This window comes from Schistocerca piceifrons, chromosome 4, assembly GCF_021461385.2.
Source record: "Schistocerca piceifrons isolate TAMUIC-IGC-003096 chromosome 4, iqSchPice1.1, whole genome shotgun sequence".
Classification (NCBI taxonomy): Eukaryota; Metazoa; Arthropoda; class Insecta; order Orthoptera; family Acrididae; genus Schistocerca; species Schistocerca piceifrons.
Window position 1 is genome coordinate 599,991,486 of NC_060141.1, and position 26,934 is coordinate 600,018,419.

The window sequence follows — 26,934 nt, forward strand, 5'->3', positions numbered from 1 at the left end:
ATAATTTACTGCAACCTCATTAAGCTTGAATGTTTCTTTTTGTACAGTATTGCTTTTTTTATCTCTGCAATAATTTTCCATTTCATTTGTTTTGACTCTCTCGTTCCTATACACCTTGAACTAGTAGGTTTTACCTTGTCAGTTTATTCAGTCTTTTTATTGCGTGTGTTACTCATGCGGACATGGTCTTTTTATACACCGATGTAATCTTGTTAATTCATATATAGTTCATGCTTGTTTGATGAACAATTCCGTTCTCTTAAATAGCTCCAAAGTATATAAACGAAGCGCAGTTTTGAGTACGCTATATGCTGACATATATTTTGCCATTGTTGGTACGTTGACAGTTTCATTTATTTCCTTACTTTCAGAATTTTGAAAGCTCGAGGTTTAGTTCGTAAAATGTAACTCAAGGGACTTTTCTGTTTTGTACTTGTTGTCAGACCAGCAGAATGTTGCTCAATCAACTGGATCTAATCATTACATTTTAACGTTTTATAATGTACACGATCGAAACAATTATAAAAATAGTTTCTAATTTTTTATATTTCAAGATAAGATTAATCTGTTACAAGGGTGAAAGAATAAGTGGAAGGCCAGTAATAAATTCACTTGGTTTAAAAACTCAATACCGGCAAACAGTAACAACATGCGTTTTTCAGATGAGTAACATATTTCCCTTTTATGTTTGATAGTCATTTTGTGTAGGTGACTGCGAAGAAGAGAACTGGAGGGAGAGTGTAAATCATTCTACTGAATATCCTAGTCAGGTAATAGAATCTCAATTATATAACCTGCAGAATGCTATTTCATTAATAGCATGTATGACGTCATCGAAGTGGAGATAGGGTGGTCCAACCAGTCGCCCCTTTACGAATTATGCAATGCATCGAAGGCAGTGATGGGCCAATGAAGCGTTTATCCTGCAGTGTTTCACTTTATCATTTTAAATGTCTAGTTCTGAAGTACAAAAATTGAGGAGCAAATTTCATGGCCGTGGAACGAGCTGGTACATGAAATTAACATCAGAAAAGTGGATTCTGACTATTCAGCCGAAATGTACCAAACGTTTTATACTTGAAGCGCTGACAGTGAAAATACTGGTAACTGACGAGATCAGCACATACCCAATCAGAAGGTCTACAGAAATCACATTCAATCCCTACCGGTACTGGTAACCCAAACAAATCCGGCCTCCCCTCACGTAGATACCAGACCCCCATAGGGTTTCAACACTACAGAACAAAACCAAAAGCAAAAGAGAAGAACGCAAAAAAGTGTGGCGACCTCCGACGGGTGTGATTGTGATTTCCCCTTTTGTGCAGCGGCGCTGCCAGGAGGCGGGCAGTAGTTAGCCAGATTGCCACCAGAGGACCACGGCCGCTAATTGGCTCGCCAGAAATTAATTGACACACACAAGTTTGTGCGGTAATTAATCGGCGGCAGGTTTCGGGCGGCCGGGATTAGCCGCGATACTTGCCAGCGCCGCTAATTGCGTCGCCGAAACAATCGCCCGGTGCTGGCCCTCCAAACTCTGCGGCTCCACCTGCCGACGCCCGGCGTCACGACGCGGACAGAAGCGGCTTTCTCTTGCTCTCTGCTTCATCTCCAATTACATTATTGCCATACCTTCTGGAACAACGACAGTGTCGTGCGCCGAAGACCAGACAGAAACAGAGCTATCGACAAGAGTTCACCAAGAAACCGTGATGAGATCCACGACGACTTCTGCTCTTCCTACCATCATGTCTGATATCACGCATACGCACTTCATATTAACGACAGGTAATAACATCGCATTGATAAATAACATTTTACGTGTCTTGTCTCTCACTGTAGGACTTGTTCGTCTCCAAATCTTACTATCCATTACCCTGGCGATGTGGTTGCTTCACCTTCCAGTCCTCTTCCTCCAGCCTATAACTACATCCACATGTTTACTTTCAAATCGACACTACGCGGTATGACTAAGGGTACTTTCTATCAATATTAACATTTTCTTTCTTATTCCGTCCGCTTATTGAGCAAAAAGACTATAAGCTTCTCCATGTGCTTTAATATCTCATCTTATTCTACGAGGGACGTTCGATAAGTAAAGCAACATTTTTTTTATCTCGGCCAGTGCCGCTGAAAAGATGCAGGATATGCTTTGGGACATGGTGGCATGGAGTTCCACAAGGTGGCGGAGGTTCGCCTAACCTTCCAAATTGTATCTGTAAAGAGGGTGCGTCCCAAGCAGAGAGCTGTCAGTGAGTCTCAGTTTGCCGAAAACTAGAGTATCGCAGACATTCATAGGTACTTGCAGAATGCCTACGGAGATCAGGCACTGAAAGATCGAGGCGTTCGTCATCATCGCAACAAGGTCGTGCAAACCTGTCCAATTTTCCTCATGTCAGCTGGCCGCACACAGCTGTGACTCCTGCAGTGTTGGAACGTGCGGACACTCTCAGTCGTGATCTACACCTACATGGATACTCTGCAAATCACATTTAAGTGCCTGGCAGAGGATTCATCGAACCACCTTCACAATACTCTATTATTCCAATCTCGTATAGCCCACGGAAAGAATGAACACCTATATCTTTCCGTACGATCTCCGATTTCCCTTATTTTATCGTGGTGATCGTTCCTCCCTATGTAGATCGGTGTCAACAAAATATTCCCGCATTCGGAAGGAAAGTTGGTGATTGGAATTTCGTGAGAAGATTCCGTCTTTTAATGATTTCCAGCCCAAATCCTGTATTATTTCTGTGACACCCTCTCCCATATTTCGCGATAATACAAAACGTGCTGCCTTTCTTTAAACTTCTTCGATGTACTCCGTCATTCCTACCTGGTAAGGATCACACACCGGGCAGCAGTATTCTAAAAGAGGACGTACAAGCGTAATGTAGGCAGTCTCCTTAGTAGATCTGTTACATTTTCTAAGTGTCCTGCCGATAAAACGCAGCCTTTGGTTAACCTTCCCCACAATATTTTCTATATGTTTTTTCCAATTTAAGTTGTTCGTAATTGTAATACCTAGGTATTTAGTTGAATTTACAGCTTTTAGTTTAGACTGATTTATCGTCTAACCGAAGCTTAACTAGTTCCTTTTAGCACTCATGTGGATGATCTCACACTTTGCGTTATTTAGGGTCAACTGCCAGTTTTCGCATTATTCAGATATTTTTTTCTAAACCGTTTTGCAGTTTATTTTGATCCTCTGATGACTTTTTTAGTCGATAAACGACAGCGTCATCTGAAAACAACCGAAGACGGCTGCTCAGATTGTCTCCCAAATAGTTTATATAGATAAGGAACAGCAATGGGCCTATAACACTACCTTGGGGAACGCCTGAAATCACTTCTGTTTTACTCGATGACTTTCCGTCAATTGCTACGAATTGTGACCTCTCTGACAGGAAATCGCAAATCCAGTCACATAACTGAGACGATATTCTATAAGGACGCAATTCCACTACGAGACGCTTGTGTGGTGCAGTGTCAAAAGCCTTCCGGAAATCCAGGAATACGGAATCGATTTGATATCCCTTATCAATAGCACTCAGCACTTCATGTGAATAAAGACCTAGTTGTTTCACAGGAACGATGTTTTCTAAACCCATTTTGACTGTGTGTCAATAGACCGTTTCTTTCGAAGTAGTTCATAATGTTCGAACACAAAAAAATGGTTCAAATGGCTCTGAGCACTATGGGACTAAACATCTATGGTCATCAGTCCCCTAGGACTTAGAACTACTTAAACCTAACTAACCTAAGGAGATCACACAACACCCAGTCATCAGTTCGAACACAATATATATTCTAAAATCCTGGCGCATATCGACGTTAATGATATGGGCCTATAATGTAGTGGGTACTCCTACTGCCTCACTTGAATATTGGTGTGACCTGTGCAACCGTGTGGTCTTTCTACCGAGGACTCTCGTTTAAGTATCCTGGGCATTTCCTTCATGCATTCGCATGGCCATGACAGACTTTTTATGATGATTGCAAGAGGCCGTCTCAGATTTCTTACCGAGAGCTGTGGCGCAATGGTTAGCACACTGGACTTGCTTTCGGGAAAACGGCGGCTCAAATCTGCGTCGAGCCATCCCGATTTAGCTTTACTACTCCATGGCCAGGTAAGGCTGGTTTCCTTCCCCATCCTTGGAACATTCCGATCTAGTTTCCTTATCTAATGACCTCGACGTTGACGGGACCTTAAAACCTAATTTTCCTTTCGTCCTTATGAATTCCTTCGATGGCCATTTTTACTCTTCACAGAAAAGGGTTCCAAGCACTGACGCCTCTAGAACAGGGGTGTCCAACCCCTGTGCTGCATGCGTCCCGAAGCATACATAAATGCTGCCAATGAAGTGATTTATCGTACCACCGGAAAGAAATGAAGAAAAATGGTTTATGTGAATTTATGATAAATTCAGTATTATGAATACGAAACTCCCGTTATACGATACTACTCTCTTCTTGGTCCATTGCGTTCTTTTGCAGCCCGTGGTGTACTTGAAAGCACAGAGTCTCGTTCTCATAACCGGAGAAACCGTCATACGCGCCGGTCAGTTATCTTTAGCCTCCTTCAGTTGCAACTCCGGAAATAGAGATTTAGATAAATAACCCTGCAAAGTGGATGATATTCGCAGCCATACTTTTCGATTTGATGGAAGAATTGGCAAATCGATTTCAGGGTAGCTGAAACAATAACCACGATTTTCGTATTCACGCCGTACCCTTTTATAAATAATATAGATACGTTGCCAGCAGATTTTTAGATTGAATGCATGGAGTTGCAGGCTGACATCAAACCGAAAAAAAAATTAATATTTTATCTTTGTTGGACCTTTACAAATCGTATCTGCCAATAGACGAATATCCCTTACATCACAGTCCAGCGTTATGCAGGGTGTTTCCGCAAGAACGTGCAAAAATGTAAATGGACTTCGAGAATGGAAACTTGGAAATTTGTGGTAAGGTCTTATGTGACCAAACTGCTGAGATCAACGGTTCCTGAGCTTACACACTACTTAACCTAACTTATACTAACTTACGCTAAGGGCGTCACACAAACCCATGCCCGAGGGAGTAATTGAACTTCTTACGGGGGGAGCCGCGCGGACCGTGACAAGACGCCCAGACCGCGCGGCTAGCCCGCGCGGCATAGATAATGCCTTACTAAACAATTTGAGGTAGGGAACCTGTGATCGGAGAAGCCAGCTTAAGGAGGTATGGAAGTGAATGCTAGACAAAACGACAAGTTTAAAGCTTTGTCTAGTATTATTGTTTTCCAGTTTACTTACAAGTAACATGGGTACAAGTTTAGACGTACTTTGCTGTTTATTTCCATGTACGTTCCTGCAAGGAAACAAGGAATTACCGGAATTGTGATTCGAAACACACCAGGGATATTTGTCAAGAGGTCTCAGAATCTTGTTCGCAGTGCTGGTATTTGCAGTTAACTGTAACAAATATAAATAAAAAAGTACACAGTAACGTGATTTTATTCCTATTATCTCCTTAAGAGGCTTCTCCGGCCCCATGTTCCCTACCTCAGATTGTTCAGTTGAGCATCCTCTATGTTCTGTTAAACTTTGGCACACTCTTACGGAGACACCTTATAAATATTTGTGTTTGGACGCACTTACGTTTGTGAACAGTATTTTCCGTAGTGAGGCACACGAAGAGTAAAAGTAGTACCAAAATCTCAGGTGAACGCATTGAGAACACCCTAAGAATTGATATCACTTCGATTTAACCTGATATCTGTACATTTGTTTGCAAAATTCAAAGTCAAATATAATATTAATCATATTATTACTTATAGTATATAAAATTATACTGGATACTAGGTATGTGAAAATATGCCGCTAGTAATGTGAGGGCAGGTACGTTTTAAGTTTCCGATTATAGATTCTGATCTAGAAAATACACGGTGTCCACAATGAGACTCCAACATTTGAACTCATAAAATCTGAGAGGAAACACAATTTATTGACGAACAAATACAGGGAAATCATACAGCAGCTCATCAAGCTTTCATACACTGGTGGACGGTTCAGTACACTTGACTATGGGCGCCACGGGTAGCGCGAAGAATATTAAGTCTATAATCGATTTCGTGCCTTGTGTTGCGGAGCATGTGTTCTGTGACAGAGTTGATGACAATTCTTATGCGCTGTTTCAAGTCTTGCAGGTCCTTTACTGGTGTAGCGTATACCCGGTCTTTCACATAACCCCACAAGAAAAAATCGAGGGGGATTATGTCGGACGAACGTGGCGGCCGAGGAATTGGACCTCCACGGCCAATCCATCGATGCGGGAATGTGTCATTTAAAAATTTTCGGACATCAAGGCTCCAATGGGGTGGTACACCGTCCTGTTGAAACATCACATTTGGCTGCAGGTCTGTTATCCGTGGCACGGCAAATTTTTCTAACATGTCCCGGTAAATAGCTCCATCCACAGTCGGATCCTGAAAGAAAAACGGCCCAACAATGCGATTTATCATCAAACCACACCACAAATTAGCTTTCGGACTGTCTTGCATGTGTTCCCTAGGTGGATGTGGATTTTCGGACCACCAGATGCGCACATTGTGACGATTGACAGCCCCTGACACGTGAAAGGTTGTCTCGTCAGTAAACTTCACGCGTGATGAAAATGTCTCGTCCGCGGCAATGCGATCTAACATGACACATGGAAACTCTTCTCACTTTGGGCGATCATGAGGCTTGATTTCCTGCACAACCTGCACTTTATATGCGTACAAAGGAAATCGCTGATGAAGCACTTTGTGCACTGTTGAATGTTTCATACGAAGTTCTCGTGCTGCCTGTCGCACTGACTTCTGTGGACTTTGTTCGAATGACCGCCGCACTTGTTGCACATGATGTTCCCTGATCCCAGGCTTACCACCACCATGCCCTTTCGCAACACTCCCAGTAGCCAAAAACTGATCACACCACTTCTTTATAGTCTTGAACGACGGTGGCGCTTTGTTGTAAACTCGACGAAAGTTTCTTTGCACTTAGGGCGCCGATTTTGTCTCTGCATACCACCAGACCACGTGTGCACGCTCCTTCATATCCTCCATTTTGCTAAAACAATTGATTGCTGCTCCACTACGGCCACTTGGCATATCAAATTTGCACACCACAAACTTGCTGAGTTGCTCTGTCTACCCCTTCAGGTCTCACAGGTACACCATCTGAAATGAGAAAGATATAGGATATTAAAATGTTGGAGTCTCATTGTGGACACCCTGTACTGTATCTCAATGAGACAAAAAGGAAGCTTGAGCTAGCATGAACATTATCTTTTTCTCAACACTGTCGTATACCATAAATTTACATTCATATGGAATTTTTATATTGCCCAAAAGCGCTTTAATATTTTAAATGAAATTCTTTCTAACAGACATATATTAGAATACTGTACACATGAATGATAATTCACCCTGGGTACGAAAACACAGATATTGTTACACACAATGAAATCTTCACTCTAAAATGCTTCACGATTAGCTTGTTGCAAGTAAACCTTAGTGCATATTAAGCTTCTCCCAAAAAGTGTCTATGAAATCACCTCAAGTCATTCTCTGTCCTTAGTTTCACATCAGGGAGAATCTCAAATAAAATTACAATCTCTGTGCGGTATCATCGCCGTCCAATCTCCTCTGCCTGTGGTGACACAACACTCTCTTTCCCTCTTTTGCCGGCAACCGCTCCCCACTCACTCGCTCACCCGAGCTCTACTAAGTACAGTAGAAATTATGGTAGCCAAAGAATGCGTATCGTTCATGTGCTCAGCCATGCAAAGGTGCACAGACTGCCTATTGGCTTCTGCCTCAGGTTCATCGGCGACGTTCGTCTGATGATTTTTCTATCCCCAGCACGAATGGCTGGCATTGTCAATGTTTCACTCTCTACCGCTGGTGGTGGACTGAGCCGAGCTCGAGGCCGCAAACGTCCAGTGACTGCAGAGGATTCCTTGGGCGTTGTGGCGCCAGGTACGTATAGTTTGCGGCTGCAAGCTCGCCTCCAGTCCACCGCCAGAAATGGAAGGTGAAACTCCGACAATGCCAGCCACTCGTGCTGGTGAAACGTCAGAAAACTCATGAAACGTCTGCCGAAGAACCCGAGACAGAAACCAACAGGCAGTTTGTCAACAAGTGGCTACGCAACTCTTAACTATTTTGTATGTCCATAGTCGTAAACGCTCCAAGTAAACAGTCAGAACCACCAAACTATTGTATCTCATGATAAATACATCTTTCATAACCATTTCTCGTAATATGTACAGTATTCAACCATTCCAGTAAAATTCCTTTCTGCTTTCTCTAATATTAATACTAAGGGAATGTCCCATTTCATATCTCTCAGTCTACCACCTAAATTGTAATATTATGTTGTTTGTCTGAGATGCGCACCACTGGCAGTCACTGGGGAACAGTAATTCGGTTGACTTAGATCTGTGACTGCTTTTCGAGTAACTTTTAGCCTCAGGATGAAAAAATAACGCAGTTTTTGCCTGTTATGTCGACTATTTAAGCTACAGAAAGGCCATTCTTTGTCTCAATAGTCATACAGAATATTCATATAAAGGACAATAAATGTAAAAAGGAAAATAAACATAAAAATTACCCAGCGCAGTGTTAATGAAGAATAGTTTTATTCATAAAATGGCTGTAATAGCTTCTGATAGGTAAACTGTGATCATAAGAATAGTAAAGTATCTTTTCCAAATGGTAAACACGCATATTAGGAAAAAAAATCGCTTATACCTTCTCCTTGACTGTTAAATCTTGACGTTCTCGCTTGTTCCTCCAACAATAATCAGCAGTTATATGTATATCCCGTCTACCATCGTACAAGATGCCTATGTAAAAAAAAAGCGTTATTTGATGTACAAAATGCAATATGACGCTCATTTTTCAATGAAGGAGGAAGCGGACTGTTTTAAGGTCATCGCAGATGATTCCATTATGCATGTAATATAGCAGCAGATCAGTGATTCATTATGACTTCATATTCTTCATACAACCAAACTGAGTGGCTTAGTGGGACTCCACCACCCTAGTTCACATTGTGGAGAAGGACAAACATCAAGCCCGGTTTGAGCTATCGATGAACAGTCGCCGTTCAGTTGCGTTATATGCTGAAATTCCCATCTCTCCATTATACCACGTACGTTATAGCAATGTAAAAATCTTTGAAATTATGGCAATGCACTTTCTATTGATTCGAAGTAGCATAGCTTTCTCCTTTTTCAAGCACAGTTTTGGAGCGCAGTCTTGATGGTAACAGGTCTTGAGCTTTCTTGTATAGTCCCTAATCTAGTGAAAAGCCATTCAACTCAGGCTGCTCAAATGCTTTAGGATCGTTATCTTCAGCAACAAAATCTTCGTCGTTGTGTTCACTTCGATCTTCACTAAACTTGTATTCTAATGTTTCCAAAGATGGCAGTTCTTTGAAAACTGGCACTGGAATTTCAACTGAATGAGGCACGGGGCGTACAATTAACTGTAAGCTTCTCATATTTTACTCTTCTTGTTGTGATATCCTAACGTTTACAATATGCAAAACCAACAATCGCTTGCGTGATCTCTGGGCTCTAGCCAGATTATAGGAATATCAAATGAAGCTAATCTCGTGTTTTCCTCGTCCACTCCCGTAAAGTCTCGACACAATACTTGCACAACTTGTGAGGGACCATGATTTACCTAGATCACTGACTTTCGCTTTGAAATGAGATGAAATAGGCTCGACATTCATATTGGGTCTACAGACGGAACATAATGTCATCTTGACATCGGCGGTCCAACTGGCCGCCATCTTCAGGTGAGCAAGCCGTCGCACTAACTCACCGGAACTGAAATCAAACCGCAGTGGCGGCTCCCTTATACGCCGCCTATTGGTCTACGGCGCGTGCTATTAGTGAAAGATGACACTGCAAGCGACTGATATCAAGTGTGCCTAATTTTGCGAGTAAGAACTTTAGACTTGATTCTACAATTCATTTAAGATGTAAATGTAAACCGTTGTGTTCTAACGGTTGATACTGATACTCAAATATTACTTGAGTGTTGCAAATGTGGTTGAGTAATACTAAGAGTGTGGCTAGACGTTGACATTTCAGGGAAACAAACGACTTTTATGATAACGTAGTTTTATGTTCGCTACGGGGTTGAATCTGGTGAGTCCCCAAACCATCGGAGTGCTTGATTTCGGTGGCCACCTTTGAACCCTGGAATCACGCCATCAGGATGACTGCTGCGGTGTGTCATCCCTCCCACACTCAATAACTCTGGCGCCGGTTGCTACGAGGTTACCAGCGGAATACAGACTTCAACCATTGTAACGACGTAAAATGTCCATGAAGTGATAGAGACAGGCGCGCCTGTCATGGATTCTCACCGATATGGTGAGAGACAAGGGTCTCACCGAACTCAAGCCACCCTATGGTGAGTGGCAAGGAGACTCACCGATATTAATCGTCCCGATGGCCACGGACAACTATTACATCCACGTCTTTGTTCCTCGACCAAGCTGAACGTAGTTTCCAACCAGACATTGGAACGGCTAACCATATTGTACTGCACAATCGAATTTCTAACATCAAGTGCGCCGCGAACAGTGCCCGCGTGGTTAGAGGCGCCATGTCACGGATTGCACGGCCCCTCCCGCCGGAGGTTTGAGTCCTCCCCCGGGCATGGGTGTGTGTGTGTGTGTGTGTGTGTGTGTGTGTGTGTGTGTGTTGTTCTTAGCATAAGTTAGTTTAAGTAGTGTGAAAGTCTAGGGAAGTCAGCAGTTTACTCTCTTAGGAATTCACACACATCTGAACATTTTACAAAATCAAGTATATTTCGAACTTAATTATCACCCGTCAAAACACAAAGCTTTTCATTTACATCGTATACAAAATGTGGAATCAAATTCGGCTGTTCTTTATTAAAAAAACAGGCGTACCTGATATCCGTCAATTATACCGCCATCTGGCACGAATGGGAAACAATGGTTTGAGAAAACTGCACGTATTTTTTGGAAGGTTGGTTAGGAGATGGTCCAATTGTAGCACAGACAGATGTTCCCTTAACTAATGTCGACTTTTCAGTGAGAACATTTGTTTCGTACGATGCTCCGTTTTCGGGATATTTAGTTGTCTCAAATTAAAACAGACAAATTTGATTCCCACAATTCCAACCCTGGTATTCTGCTAGTTCCATAGCGAAACATGCTATCAATCCTTTACCTACAGTGTTTGTATTCTCAGTGCGCTCCCTATCGCTCTCAGTCAAGTCTGCCCAGACACTAACCATTCATGTGACATCTAATTCAGTGTTAACTCGCCTTTCTCTCAACAGCCACTCCATTTCCTTCCCACCATTTACTTTTCTTCTTTTCCGTAAAAATGACCCTAAACTCGTTTTAATTATCCTTACTCCGTGTTCTATAATACATCCTTCCTTCCTCTTACGCTATGAGCGTGCATAGAGACAACTTCAGTTAGACACCGACATGGCTTATATATCACCGAAGTTCAGGTTATAACTCTTTGACAATTTAACTCTGCCGCGTAATTTGTTTGTATGACAATTTTAAACAGCCCTACTTAATGAAGTTCGTTCAGAGGAATAAACTGAAGTGGTATGATGTCGCGATAATGTTTTGTTTGGAGCGTTTCTCTTTACCGAGGATTCCTGCATCTTTAGCGTATGATATTACAAATGGCAGCAAACTGTTCAAAACGCGTCCGAATGAGAGGAGGGCGGCTGTTCAGTTTTGAATTCTGTAGCCTTTGGGTAACTGGTTACAGCTACTGTGTATTGCTTACTTATATAGGGGGCGGATGATTCTTATGTCACGTAATTCGGAATTTATGCAGACGAAACACGGAGGTCAAGGACTTACTTTGAGAGCCTAAGACGGGACGGAAGGGCAACTGCTGCAGCGGGAACCTTGAAAGTAGAATCCAGCGGACAGACAAGGTAGATGTGGCAAACATTGCTAGTTAGGATGAAAGAGAAGAAATCACAATGTGGGACGATGAAGAGAGCTTATATGGAAGCATATTCCGTTGAATTAATGTTAATTTCATATGTAACGGAGCTACAGAAAATCGAGACACATCAATATAACTGGTCCAACGAGACAAATGCGGCTGCTTTTTGCAACAGTCTTTGCGATAGTTACTGAGGGAGATATAAAGGACATTAAGGCCGACAATTTGTGACGGCCAGTACAAAGCTCAGTTAATCAGTGATGATAACTACAAGGTATTTGAAACCATAAATTATGACATGTAAGCTTTCACGGCTGGCGTCTTCATTAATTAAAACTTCCGGGCTGAATTGCCGTAGTCCATATATAAAACTTATTCTCCTTCCTGACGTTTCGTTGCCTACTGCGGGCAACATCTCGTGGTCCAGTCAGTCTGCTATCAAACTGAGTGCCGGGGATCTTTCCCGGTGGTACAAGGCGTCTAGAGGAATGGACTCGCCATCCTCCCGTTCCTCGTGCCACGGCGAACGACGGGCTGCAGTCTGCCTGCAGTCAGGTCAGAACGACGTTCCGGGTTGAGGGCCATAGATTTTACTTTTTTATTCTTCTTTATGTAATTGTACTTTCAACCACTCCTTTCTTGACCAACTTACTGTTTCCTCTTGTCTCTGACAGCGTTAAGTCTTGGTTTTTCCAGAAGATGATCTACAACCTTAACTTGGAAGTATAGGAAGCAAAAGACTAAACAAGAAACCTTCTCATGCACATTATGTTTAAGAAGATGACACTCGTGTCTTCCAAGTGTGAAAATTGAAATCGCTGCTCTTTGACTTAGGAATACCAGAGTAAAATAATCAGTTGGTCACAATGAATCAAGTAAATTGCTATTAAATGTTGTTAATGGAACAAATAAAATGGAAATGCGCAGGAGTGGTCACAAAATTTCTGCCTACCTAGAGATTATAGTGAGAATTTTGTTGCCCCTTCTAATCATCTTCCGAACTGTTCTATTTTATTTTTTACAGTTATAAGATTCTGCAATGTTTTCTTATAATTCTTCCAAATTGGGTTTGCAGTCTCCAGTGCTGTTCACGTTTATGCAGTATACACTTCTCTGTCAGTCTCTGAGTTGTCTACTGATACCGGAGAACTCATTCCGTTCGCTTCGTAGTTTAGCAGGTTCCTTCTTTCCTCAGAAGTGACATAGCACTGGAGGTAATTTCATTCCCGCAAGACCAATAGACGTGCTCCATTCAAACTTACTCATTAGCTGCTCCGGCATTATGTGATGTCCATGACACATAGAAACTTTTTTTACTACCTTCTACTTCGTTTGACAGCTCTTCATCTACATAGATGAGTGTAATAATGACCTTTACTGCTGTGTATTGTGGCGCAGCGGGCATTATTAGTCCGATAGTGGTGTTCATCCACACCAGAAGGGCCTGTAAATTACAAACATAAGGAAGCTGAAACTGGCCTTAGCCGAATTCCTCTCAATCTGCAGTCCTCTTGTGAACATTTCTGCTCGCTGGGGTTGAGAAATAAAGTTTTACTGTTTTCAGGGGCTGAGAAAGCACCTAATAAAATTAAAATTCACTGTTATATAGTAAATTCGTATATACTCAAAAATCCAGGGTTTCAAACACACAACTCGCTTGCAGATAAAAAAAACCTCCTCAAGGTTCCGTTATTTATAAATTCCTTTTCTACGCCACTGCGTTCGGATAATTAAAATGACAGTTCACTTAAAAATGGAAAGTTGCGGCTGGCACACAAAATCCTGCGAGACCGAAACGGATCATAAGTTTAATTATTTGAAGTTCATATAAAAGTATAATTTTATACACAGCGGCTGAAGCGCTATCTTAAAGATTATCGCAGTCTCTGAAAGTTTATCCACATACAGCCATCCAAGGCTCACATTCATGGTTGCTACCAAGTGCAGAACGTAGTCCATCGCAAAGCTCTGGCACTGTCTTGTTGACCTATTACGACACACACAATTGACAATATGACAATGAGCCACGAAACTGCTCCAGTATTGCTTACATAGCAACGGTGAGGCCCAGTGCGGACCATGAAACACGGCGACTGCTTCTAAACTGTTTTTTTTTTTTTTTTTTTTTGAGTCATCTGTTTTTCACTGGTTTGACGGTTCGAGCCACGAAATTCTCTTCTGTACCCTATAAAGCTCTCTCAAGTATCACGGAAGTTACTGCCAGATGTCCTATCACCGTGTTCGTTCTCCTTGTCAGTGCGTCCATTTATTCCTCCTGCTTGCTTACACCTTATCAGCCCACCTTACCTTAAACATTCTTCTACAGGACGGCATCTCAAACTCTCTTCTCTGCCGATTTTCCCATAGGCCATGTTTCACTCCAATTCAATGCCGTTTACCAAACGTACATTCTCATATATTTCTTCCTCAAATAGAGGCATAAATTTTATATTAGTAGACTTCTCCTGACCAGGAATACCCTTCCTGCAAGTGCTAGTCTGCTTTTTATGTCCTCCTTGCTCCGTGCGTCATGACTTATTTTGTTACCTAGGTAGCAGAATTCCTTAACTTCGTCTGCTTTGTGATCCCCAGTTCTGGTGTTAAGTTTTTCGCTCTTCTCATTCGTCCTGATTGGCATTAGCCTTTCTTAGATTTACTTTCTTTTCTGTATCCCAGTAAATATAGTTTGTACGATTTTTTAAATAGAAATTTTAGTGATATTTAGCCTCTGAACATTCTGTTCTGTCATCACTGTGCCCTTTTAAACTACACCAATCTTTTAAAAAGTGGAATATCGGAGTTATTCTCTACACAGAATGTTATGCTGCAACCTTTATGTTGTTTGGAATATGACGGAACTTTCAACGCCTAATTTGAAAGCTTTTTAACAGTCCTCACTACTGACGATTACACGCACGCCAAGACATGTCAGGAATATATACTTTATATTCTGAGTAATACCTGAAAGGGTGGGTAATCTCTTACGCTTTTCTGATTATAGTCCAAAATTGAATTTTCGTTTAAAAACTGGAAAGTCAGTGAAAGTAGCTTTACGTGTCACTTCCTTATAAATGTTTTATACCAAAATACACATACTATCAAATTTCACTCTGGATCTTTAAATTCACACAGATATAAAACTGTGTAAAACATAGATTTTTTGAGAAACTATTTATCTGATGAGGCTCATATACTGGATTCATTAATTTTGCATGTTTCTACATCATTCTACCAACAAATTATAAAACTTAAAAATATGGAAATTTTATGTATACGTTTGAATAACATTAATGCTGCCGCATGACCAAGCAGGATCGCGCACGTGGTTTGTTGTAGGAGCTGAGGGGAATACAGAAGAAGTGTTTCTCTCTTCCTTGCTCTCCATTTTAACATGTAACCGTCGCCAGGTACTGGAACCGCTTACTTCCTCTCGTCTTCTAGGGACTCTGCTGTGCGCACGAGTCTCTCTGCCCCGTGAATCGCTTATTTCTGGTACATTCGCCTACATCTTCTCCTCCTCTTCTGTGTCCGAACAGGCCTCGTAACGCCCAACCGTAGCGGCAGACCGCCCTGCCATCCTCTGTCGACAGGCGTCACTGGATGAGGCTATGGAGGGGCATTTGGTCAGCACATCACTCTCCCTTCCGTTTTCAGTTTTCGTAATTAGGTCTATACACAAAGGCAGAACCTTCTGGGTTATAGGCCGCATCATCCTCCAATTTTTCCTTCAATGCTGGTATCTTCTGCAGGGCTCTTCTTGTTGGATACCCAATAGACCAAGAAGAGTTTTCCCTCGATGACAACAGAAAGGAAATACTGCCGGCTTGTGCTGTCAACGTACCTTCTGAGGCATCGATCTGCCAGGCCATTTGTTCTGGGTGCTGCCACAATCACAATAATGTACTTATCTCATACAAAATGTATATTTGGCTTTTTTCAATATGAATGCTCTATTTGGTCATAAGCTACTTTGACTGACACAGAATGCAGTCTCTTACAAGCTACAGGAACTTTGATATAACCTGGCAACATCAGAGAGGGCGCATCTGCAGTTACAATGAGACATTGCAATATAACTGGAGGTTTGTTGTGAGCGGTAAATCTGGGGCGCAATCAGCAGCTTTCATTCAGGTGAAGACGCTTTGGGAACGTTCAGACAATGGAATACCATTACCTAAAACTTGCTCTTTGAACGCTGCGTTTGCAAATAATTCTTTATCAGCGAACTGCAGAAAAAGCACAACTTGAAGTTAATGGTACTGTCAACATGCAAACGTTTCGCCATTGGGGCTATTACTTCGCTGGCCAAGACTGTACAAGTTTTCTGTGCCTGTCACAGACACACAAACACACACAAACACACACACACACACACACACAAGTCAGAAACTGTTTATGTCACTTTATATTATGAAATATCTCTTTTGCAGGAATGATACATATTCAAAGGCTCGCCATCTTACTCGCAACTGCTCATGAAGGAGTACTAATTACAATATTCCCGTGAACAGTGGTGCCTGTCCGTTTCATCAAAATGTGCGCCAGGTTTAGACAATAGCTAGTCTTTCGTTATCCGACAGCAGGACATTGTTCTTCACAGTCATAGAAGTTAATTTTTCTCGATGTCATCCGGTGCGCTCCCAATTCTTTTGTTCGCAAACATAATTGGTCTAGATTTCTGAAACATCTTTTATGCGGACGTGACAGAAGCAGATTCAGATGTCGGCCGAATAATGAGATTTATGAAGGCCCTGTTGCTGATCTATTCTTAGTCTTTTAATGGACGCTGCCTTCTGCGCTCATCGCTTTGTCTACCGACAACACACCAGCAACGTCATTGTAACACACCACAAGCCATTTAACGGCGTGTGTAGAGACATATTTGTAATCGGTGCAGAAATATTTCAGTAGGTAATCTAGGCGTAAGCGAACAGGCTTGCAACTTGAACCTGCACAGTACTGACCAGTTTGAATATTTCTAGGCGTAAATCCAATAGTCAAAGGGCAGCTTAAATTCGTTTCCAGCAACTGCACCATCACATGTTTCACATACTGATCTAGACAGTAAAGCAGTTACAATGGTCTCTAAATAGGAAAAGAATAAGGCTATAGGTAATTATCACAGGTGGTTAAATGGTAGGATGCAGTTTTCAAATGCAGCAATTCTTCCAGCACCTTACCTTTAGGGCTGAGCTTCTTAGGCAGTTTCCCACATTGTGCTAGTTAAATGCCTGGTTGTTACCCATATCCTGCCTCAGATACACGGTACGCAAATATTTACAGGACTTTCTCGCTTTTGGATATGTGATTTATTGTAGATGCAGACAGACGGGGTACTCAAATTCCGTCTCAAGGTGGGCGGGGGGAAGGGGAGAGGAGGAGCGGTAGCGTCAAGAAGGGCATTCGCCCACCAATTCTCCTTCTCCCATGAGATCTATTCACCCAGTATAACAATACAGGTGAAAGGAGAATGGGAACAGGAAAGAAGGAAGAAAAAGAAGAACCTGTGAGAATATGTTAATGATAGTTCTGATAATCGTTCGCGAGTAAATTAATTACTTGCAGTAGAAAATAAACACACGAGCTGACTATGAAAGGAAAGTGCCGTCACATAACAAAAGTTAGCAGTTGGTGTAAGTGCGTTATTCGATTTTGAGAGTAAAAAATATACATTGAAAGATAAAAAGTCGAGTCACCAAAATACAATTTATGTAGGGTAATGAAATTTCGGGAATACCTTTTTGTAGGTAACATATTTAAATGAATAATATTTCAGCCGGCCGCGGTGGCCGAGCGGTTCTAGGCACTTCAGTCCGGAACCATGCGCTGCTACGGTCGCAGATTCGAATCCTGCCTCGGTCATGGATGTGTGTGATGTCCTTAAATTAGTCAGGTTTAAGTAGTTCTAAGTCTAGGGGACTGATGACCTTAGATGTCAAGTCCCATAGTGCTTAGAGCCATTTGAACCGTTTTGAATAATATTTGAAGATCACAGGTAAGTGTAAGATAAGCCACTGCAAACGTGAAACGCTGGTACAATAATAACAGGTGTAACCACCATAATGTTGAATTCAAGCATACAAACGCGCATGCATTCTGTTATACAGATTCCGGTTGTCAGTCTGTGGGATGGCGTTCTATAACTGTCACACTTGGTCGGTCAATACAGGGGCGGTTAATGCAGGTTTTAGATGACGCTTGAGCTGTCTTCTGGTAATGTCCAGTAAGTGCTCGATTGTAGACGGATCTGGTGATGGAGCAGGCCAAGACAACGTGTAGACACTCTGTGGAGTATGTTGGGTTACCCCACAACGGTAAGTTGGCGGGCGTTTTCCTTTTGAAAGTCACCCCCTGGAATACTGTTAATGAATGTCAGTATATCATGTCGAATCATACAAATATCCAGGTAGGATGAATGGGGTAAACACGAGAGTGCTCCTGCTGTCATAAAAAATCGCACCCTAGACGTTGCGTTCAGGACGCAGATAGGTTGGTTGCAAGTCATCAACTGGACTCCTCCTAACCAACAGACGGCTATCACTGCGTCGAGGCAGGTCCACCTTTCTTCAGAAAACACAACAGACCTCCACTCTGTCCTCCGATAATCTCTCGCTTGACGCCACAGATATCGAAAATGGAAATGGTTTGGGATCAACCGAATACACGGTACAGGATGTCTTCCTCGGAGCTGTCCTCGAAGTAATAATTCGTGTGTCACTGTGGTATCAACAGCTGCATAAATTGCTGCAGCGGATGTAGTACTACGTGCCAGAGCCATACGTCGAACAAGACTATCTTCCTTCTCGAAAGGGCCACATGGCCATCTGGAGCCTGGTTGTCTTGCGACCGTACATTCCCGTTTCCACCACTGCCAGTACTCATGTACAGTGGCTACATTCCTGCCAAATCTTTCTGCAATATCACAAGGAACACCCATACTTTTGTAGCCCTATTACACGACCTCGATCACATTCAGCGAGGTGTTGATAATGCTATCCTTGTTGCCCTAATGGTATTCTTGACCAACATCATCTCACCAGGTCCTGTTGCAAAGGTAACTAACGCTCACGACCGTTACAGCGTGTATTTAAAGTAAATCTTCCTCGTAGTTGCGCTCGAGAGAAAGTTTAACAGACATCGTCTTTCAGATGCAGAAACACGCTTACAAACTTTTGTTTATGTCGCATTGCTCCGTGGTGATGCGACATTTTTCTGCCAGTGTACATTACGTAGTACTTCACTCGTTTTTGTTCATTTGCTGAATCTGAGTCTCAGAGCAGTAAATTAGAGATCAAATATGTTACGTACCGTGACAAACGCATCTTCACGGGTCTGTGTCACATTATTACGTTACATGCCTCAACACTTATGCTGTGTGCAGGTTAAAAGATACATAAGTCGTCCGCTTCATCGTGGCCTTAAACATGGCACATACACAGTTCTAAATCATTCCTTTGTAGTTAATAAGGAAAATTAGTTTATTACAGCATCTTCAACAATGAAAATCCAGAAACCTTCGACATGAATTTTAACAAATATTCCGAATTTAGGCTTTCCATAAAGAATACTAGGCATCGAGCCTCACAGATTCTTGATGATACTTCTACACTTAGCTCGTCCTTCAGATCTGTTAAGGCTTGCTCATGACTCAAAGTAGAATTACTGATTTAGATTTCTCGCAGTTCATTTCAAATGAAAGTTCATACGCCTGAAAGTCATTATAAGAGTTACTTATATAATTTTAGTAGATAGCTCAATACCTCAGTCTTTCGACATCTGACGCGAAGTCTGTTATGGTAAATTTGAAGTATGTAGTGAAAAAGGTGATGGCCTGACTTACATGAATGTCTTATCTCTTCAATGCGTGTGTGATGAAGGGCTATGTAATTTTTTGGATATTTTCCAACATATTTTCGGACCTGAATTATATTCTTTAGACATTTCACCACATTTCTCTAATGTATGACAGTACTGCACGAGAAACCCTGTCATGTTTTTTCCAGAACTACTGTTCTGCTGGTATAGTGATCGAAGAGAGAGAACAGCAGTGGTTATATCATTTATTCCTTCATGTAAATATAATGTTGAGTGATCGTTTAGTAATCTCTGACAAAACTGTGATTTCGAGCTGTAATTATTCTCATCTCATTGCACGCCAAAACACAAATGAGCCAAAACCTATGCAACACTTGACTGTGAAGCATACATCATGCCAATGGGTTACATGGTTTGTCATATCAGCATTATCCCTTAAATTATCAGTATAACTCTGCTAGTCATTATTTTTTGCATTTAGTGGTAAATTTTGTTGGAGTAATCAACAAAACACTGTGGTTGAATTATTAACAGAATCTAACGCAGAAGCAACCACATTCGCATGACATCAGAATACCCAGTATTTACCCTTATATCACTTATAATATTATGATTAGCGAGAAAAGTGTATTAAATACCATTACGGTATTTGGTATCCAGGGTAACGCGTTGAACACAACAGAATAGAAACAATGGGAGGACTGATTCAAATGTTCAAATATGTGTGAAATCTCATGGGACTTAACTGCTAAGGTCATCAGTCCCTAAGCTTACACACGACTTAACCTAAATTATCCTAAGGACAAACGCACACACCCATGCCCGAGGGAGGACTCGAACCTCCGCCGGGACCAGCCGCACAGTCCATGACTGCAGCGCGTTAAACCGCTCGGCTAATCCTGCGCAGCAGGGAGGACTGATAACCTAATTTTTATGACGACGAATGATAATTATAATTAATAAAACAAGGAGAGAGTAATACACAGTTTTGTATCAATTTTGTCTGAAGGTTAATGAACTGACATATAGTCTTTGACATCTAAGTTACGTTACATTTCAACAAGATAACACAAGACAATTTGTTGCCGGAGCTGTCCTGACGTACCTCGATAAGGAAAATGTTCTACTGTTCCCTTCTAGCTTATCTAGCTTGTCATCTACAACGATTCATGAGTGACACAGAGTTGATACAGCATGGAGAGACGAACCTATATCTCTCGCCTAAGTTCAGACTCGACGCCTAGCTGCGTTAGAGACGTTGTTGCTGTCAGAGGTGAGAACACTGTGCATCCTGTATCCCACTAATTTCGTATATAATTAAAGACGTATTCCTCCATTTATATTGTATACACACAGCAAGTAAAATTTCTGTAACTGCTATCTTTCCTCATACTGCAATTTTAATAATCAGCACTGTAAAGGCTAGTAGTATGGGTTGGTGGTGAAACACTGCACCTCAATATTTTTCAAATTGTTTTGTGCTTCTACTTTTTCAGTCGATGCAACTTCGAAACTGGGGATTTCTTTAAGTTACTGTGTGTCTCACGAAAAATTATTGTGATCTTAGGAAGTGAAGTCGACTGTTAGTTATTCTTTAATGAAGTACTCAGAACCAGTACTGGATGTCGTGTATTAATAAGAATTGCTTTGGCTGAAAACGTGAAATACAAATAAACTGGTTGATGAATATTGCGTCTCGTTGTTTCAGTAGCTGCTATTTTGTTGCCTTGTATCAGATTTCCCAACAAATGTAAATGAATAACGAAAAAGCGTAATGTATTCAGCAACTAAAACGTGCATTAAGAAAAAGTATGTAGAGTATCTTATCCAAAGTATCCAGACACGTGTTAACGGGCATTAGTATGAGCTCTGTCCACTATTCAGCTTTATGATGGCTTTTATTCTGCTGGTAACAATCTGAGTGAGGTGTTCGAATGTTTCTGGACGCGAGTGTGCACATCCTTCCTCAAAAGCGGAAACCAGAGAAGGTAGTCATTAGAACGCTGGAGGCTAGAGGGAAGTCTAAATTCCAACTCATCCCAGCGGTGTTCCAGTGCCCTCAGTCTGGGGAAAGCCATTCCATTTCAGGAATGTTGTTGTACAGAGATGTTGCTTTATGACAGGGTGCATTGACATGTTGCTACAGTCATCATCTCGGAACTCAATGCTGCAGAATGTGCTCATATCGTTCCGCATTTTGCGTTATCTTAAAGTTAACAGAGAGGGGCCTCACAAAAACCATGAGAAACACCCCCATTCCTTAACACCACCTTCTCTGTACTTCAGATGGTTCAAATGGCTCTGAGCACTATGGGACTTAACAGTTGAGGTCCTCAGTCCCCTAGAACTTAGAACTACTTAAACCTAACTAACCTAAGAACATTACACACATGCATGCCCGAGGTAGGATTCGAATCTGCGACCGTGGCGGTCGCGCGGTTCCAGACTGTAGCGCCTAGAACCGTTCGGCCACACCGGCCGGCTCTGTACTTCACTGTTGTCACTACACACGAGGTAGGTAATCTTTTATAGGCCTCCGCCAAACAAAAACCCTTTCATCGGACTGCCACCGGTTACTGCGTGACTCATCACTCCAAATCACTATTCACCCACTGTCCAGGGGTGTCGGATTTCATAGCATCTTTAGCGTCACTTAGCACGGACTACAGTGATCATTGTACCCCATCATTTTTAATTTTTTAAGCACAGTCCTCGTTTTAGCTTAACTCAAGGTAGTACACTAGAACGTAGGTGCAGATCTTTCTCTCCACATCACGCGATTTGTTACCAGAAATCTCAGCAATGTTCGTAGGTCACTGTGCCAGTATATGAGGTCTGCAGGTCTCGATTTAGCTGTGGTTGTTCCTTGGCTTTCCCGCTTCGCTACCACATCGTCAGCAGTCCACTTGGGCAGCTTTGGAAGAGATGAAATGTGCAACTTTTCTCAATATAAACAAACAGTTTGTGAAATGTTGTGAATTATAACTGTACTGCTTTACTTTCTCAGCGTCGGGGGTGTGTCTGTGTAGTGAACCTAAATAACGCAAGTGAAACGCTATCTGATAAGAGAAGTCGTCAAGACTATTTGAAGCTGTGTAACGGTATCGAACAAAATATCACCAAAGTAATCGGAAAACCAAACACTATTTGCTAAAGAAACTGTTCTGTGAAATTTTATATTACACAGTCCAGTAGACAGTGCTACAATGCGTGACGTCACAGTACGTGATTTACCGTTTAAACGCAAAAATCAACAGAATGAAAAATTCTACATAAAATTACAAATCGAGTTGGGAAAGGATAAATAAACAAAATGTCCCTGTGACAATGCCCTGTGATTCTACATACGCAAACTGACTAAATAAAATTTCAAAACTAAATTATGCACATATAAATATAACGCTGCACTGTAAGAATAAGTCTGTCTGCGTAAGCAATTAAATCTAAACAGATCTTCACCGAAACTAAACCTGATGACAATGAAAACAAAAAGGTGATAAGTAACTAGGGATGATGTTATTTTCTTGAGTGTAGTGTAACTGGCCGTAACAAATTTTCCTGGCTTACCTGTGGCGACGGAAACTCGATACTGCTCGAAGTGATGAACATACAAAATGCAGCGCAGCAGCAAATTAGTTAAAATGTAAGAAAGCAATTCGTGGCGCAATCCGAGGACGTACGGCCATAATAAGCAGATCACGCTTAAGTTTTAACCACTGTATTCCACAAAGTGGCAATGGAGCTACTCCCATATTTACAAAACCATTTTTTCGTGAGGAGACTGGATGTTATTTCAGCTACTAACTGATTTAAAAGAGACTAGCATTCGAAAACTAAAATGTGAAAAATGAAACTCGTTCTTTTACAATTATCTTTACAAAAACTATTTCTTATTGGCAATATGACTCTGCCATGGAATCAATTACTGAAATGTTCAAAGAGCTCCATAACTCCTGAGTGCAAGCCATGCGCACAGATAAATTTACCTATTTAGGTCTGAACAAAATCACACAGGCAAGCAATGCAGCAACATCTGTACCTGAAAACCTTCACACTGCTCAAATTAATCTCTAACAAAGCATATTTCCAAAATTAAACATCCTCTGCATTTTTATCTCTGTGCTTTGCAAGCTATTTCCAGACCATTTAAGAGTGAGACAAACGCCCGACTCACTTACTTACTTACTTCTCACAGAATGCTACCGCCGACGACAATGCTACCAACAACCAACGATCACAGTGATTGTACTGAGAAGCCCTGTAGCAAAACATATCGACTATTGAAAACTAATGTTTCACTAATGTCCGAAATACAGTTATGAAATATGACACATCAAATGAAAACAGAGCTCACATCAGTCTCACTGCATACAGTCGTGCAGCGTAATATTGGCCCTTTGAAGGTAACACAGGTCCAGAGAGAGAAGCGAGAGAGCGAGAGAGAGAGAGTGAAAGAGAGAAAGAGACAGAGAGAAAAGGAAAAAAAAAAGATCCTGTGTTACGCAGCTTATACGTATTTGAGTGAATATCCATGTTTCTAGTCTTCAGCGATAGATGGCAGCACCTGCTGCGTTGCTTGTGTACTGTTTTCGTAGTTCACGAAATTGTCACTGCAGCACTTGTTTTGTTATAGTCTGTCAGTCAAAGCGAAACAGTGTTGTTTCAACTTTCAGTTATCTGTTAGGGAAGTAGTTTTTGTTACTGCTTCATTTGCTTCGAATGAGAAACAAAACGAATATAAATCATTGCCTTCATTTTAGTACGAAAAATGAAAGTGTTTCACCTTTGGGTAACATTGACCGATGTTTTGTATTTACTTTGGGCCAAGCGATTTGGGATTAACAATTGTTTATTTTATTATCTAATATGATTATTTTAAAGACATTTAGGATATTAAAATGCTGGTATTTTTTCCCATGAGACTGACACGTTTTATTTTTGTTTTAGAGACAGTGCCGTACACAGACAAGAAAAAACTTGGTGATATATCGAATTCAAATTATTCACTTGAGAAGTCGGAGGAATGTTTGTAGGCCAAATGACGCTATTCCAAGAAGATCAAAGGTTTAGAACACCTAGATCTATCATAAAACTCAAGCTTGCAGGAAAGCATGCAAAACGGGTGTGGGTTGGAGGTGACCTGAAAGACCATATCCGATGTTCCATTGCTGGAAGAACGCATTGTACAAAATAAAGCAACCAAAAAGCTCTTTAAAAGAAACCATTTTTCTTTTCCTGAAAATGAAAACTTTTTAATCAGTTTTTACATTTCAATTTAGTTAAGCTTTCAAAATAATTGATCTAACAGAAATAACCTGGTAGATATTTTCATTACTCATTTTATCATTTTCAAATTTTCGGTTTTTGGTATAAATCGCTTATTAAATTTTAGTAACACTCTTTTAAACATATGATCGTTTTTGGTTCGTTTAACGCGGTATCATTGTATTTTTTAGCTTTCTGTGAGCAGATATAAACTTGCAGGACAAAGTAACCCAAGTGTAGTCAAACATGAGATACAAATGCTAAAAAGTATTTCATTACCGTTTACTAGCATCCCGTTAGCTAACCAGAGCTTAAGCGTCAAAGAATGTGAAAAAGTGGACCAATGTTACCTCTGACGATGATACCAAAAGTAAACAACAAAACTGATGGATTTGTTACTCAGGTAACATCCAATGACTAACCCACATTCGATACCTCTGAGGCCTCCTGAGGGATTCAGTCTGCTGTTATTTCTTCTGTACTGATAACGCAATATCCCTCGTCGCCTTCTACACTGCCCGGTTGGCCTATCGCAGCCTGTAGTGGTTGAATCTGCATTACGTAGGAGTGTCCACATGATTCTGATTGTGTAACGTGTGTAAATGGATAAATATCTTATTTTTGAGACTCCCTCAGGACTGATTAATGCTTTCAGGAGTACACCAGACTACAGCGAGACGCTACAGGTCCTCGTCACACACAGCAGCATTGCAAAATTGATTTGGGTCACTTCCCGAAACGGCGCAACGCCTACGCCGAACATCCCACAGCTCGACGCCGGCGTCGCGACGTTGCTCCATTAGTAACGCATGCCCCTGACTACGCCGAGGCGCTTTAAGGCCTGCCGTGTCGTAATTGGGAGGCACGCGCCCTCTGATTTATCGCCGCTGTCGCCACGCCGGTGGCCTCCGACCGCGCGCCGTCTGCCGATTATTTCGGGCCGCTCCTATTATAATGCCCCGACAACAGCTGTTTCCTTGTCGTTTTCACGTGATTAATAAGTGACAACGGGCACCATTCCTCACCAGCGGCCGTACGTTTAACACCGAGACGGTACAGGCCCCTGTAAATAGCTTTTGTGCTTGCGTGTCGGTGATTATTATTTTGTTGCAGTGATTAATTCGGCTATTTTTGTTCACGACTTGTCCTTAATAGCCGTGTAATTGACTAGTGGGCGCCGTTACTGAAAGTAAGGCCGCAGTGACATACAGGTGCCAAGCAAAGAGCGTGCGTGGTGGCTTTTATTTTGATTCCCACAATGAGAAAGAGGAAAATGGAACACTAAGCAGTACTCGTATCTTTTGCCGTCTGTGTTATTCAGGTCTGTGGATAATAAATGCAGATATGTGAGAAATAATAACATCTTGAACTATCACAGATGATCGGAAAATTTACTACCAGTTACTTAATAGCTTCTTGTCCATCTTTGGAACGAAATACGTCACTGATTCTGCGTATCACGGATCCGACAGTTTTTCGGCAGCTCTTTGGAGGTATGTGTCATCAGATATCTACGCACAGGTCATTAATTCACGTAAATAACGGACTACTGTTTTGCATACGTTGTGGTGGCGCCTGGTAGCGACCTATGTTACCATAGGGTTTACATAAGGTGAATTACATGACGTCAACGTGAATTCACTGTAATCTTCCTCAAACCACTGTAGCATGGTTCTGGCTTCGAGACACGGACGATTTTGCTCTTGAAAGATAACATCACTGTCGGGGAAGAGACCAAGCATGAAGTGATGCAGATAGTTCGCAGCTGTCTTCGATGTCTAGCACAGGTCCCACGCAAGCGAAGGAGAATGTCTCCAAGAACATAATACAGCTCCCACCAACCTTCGTTCCTGCCGC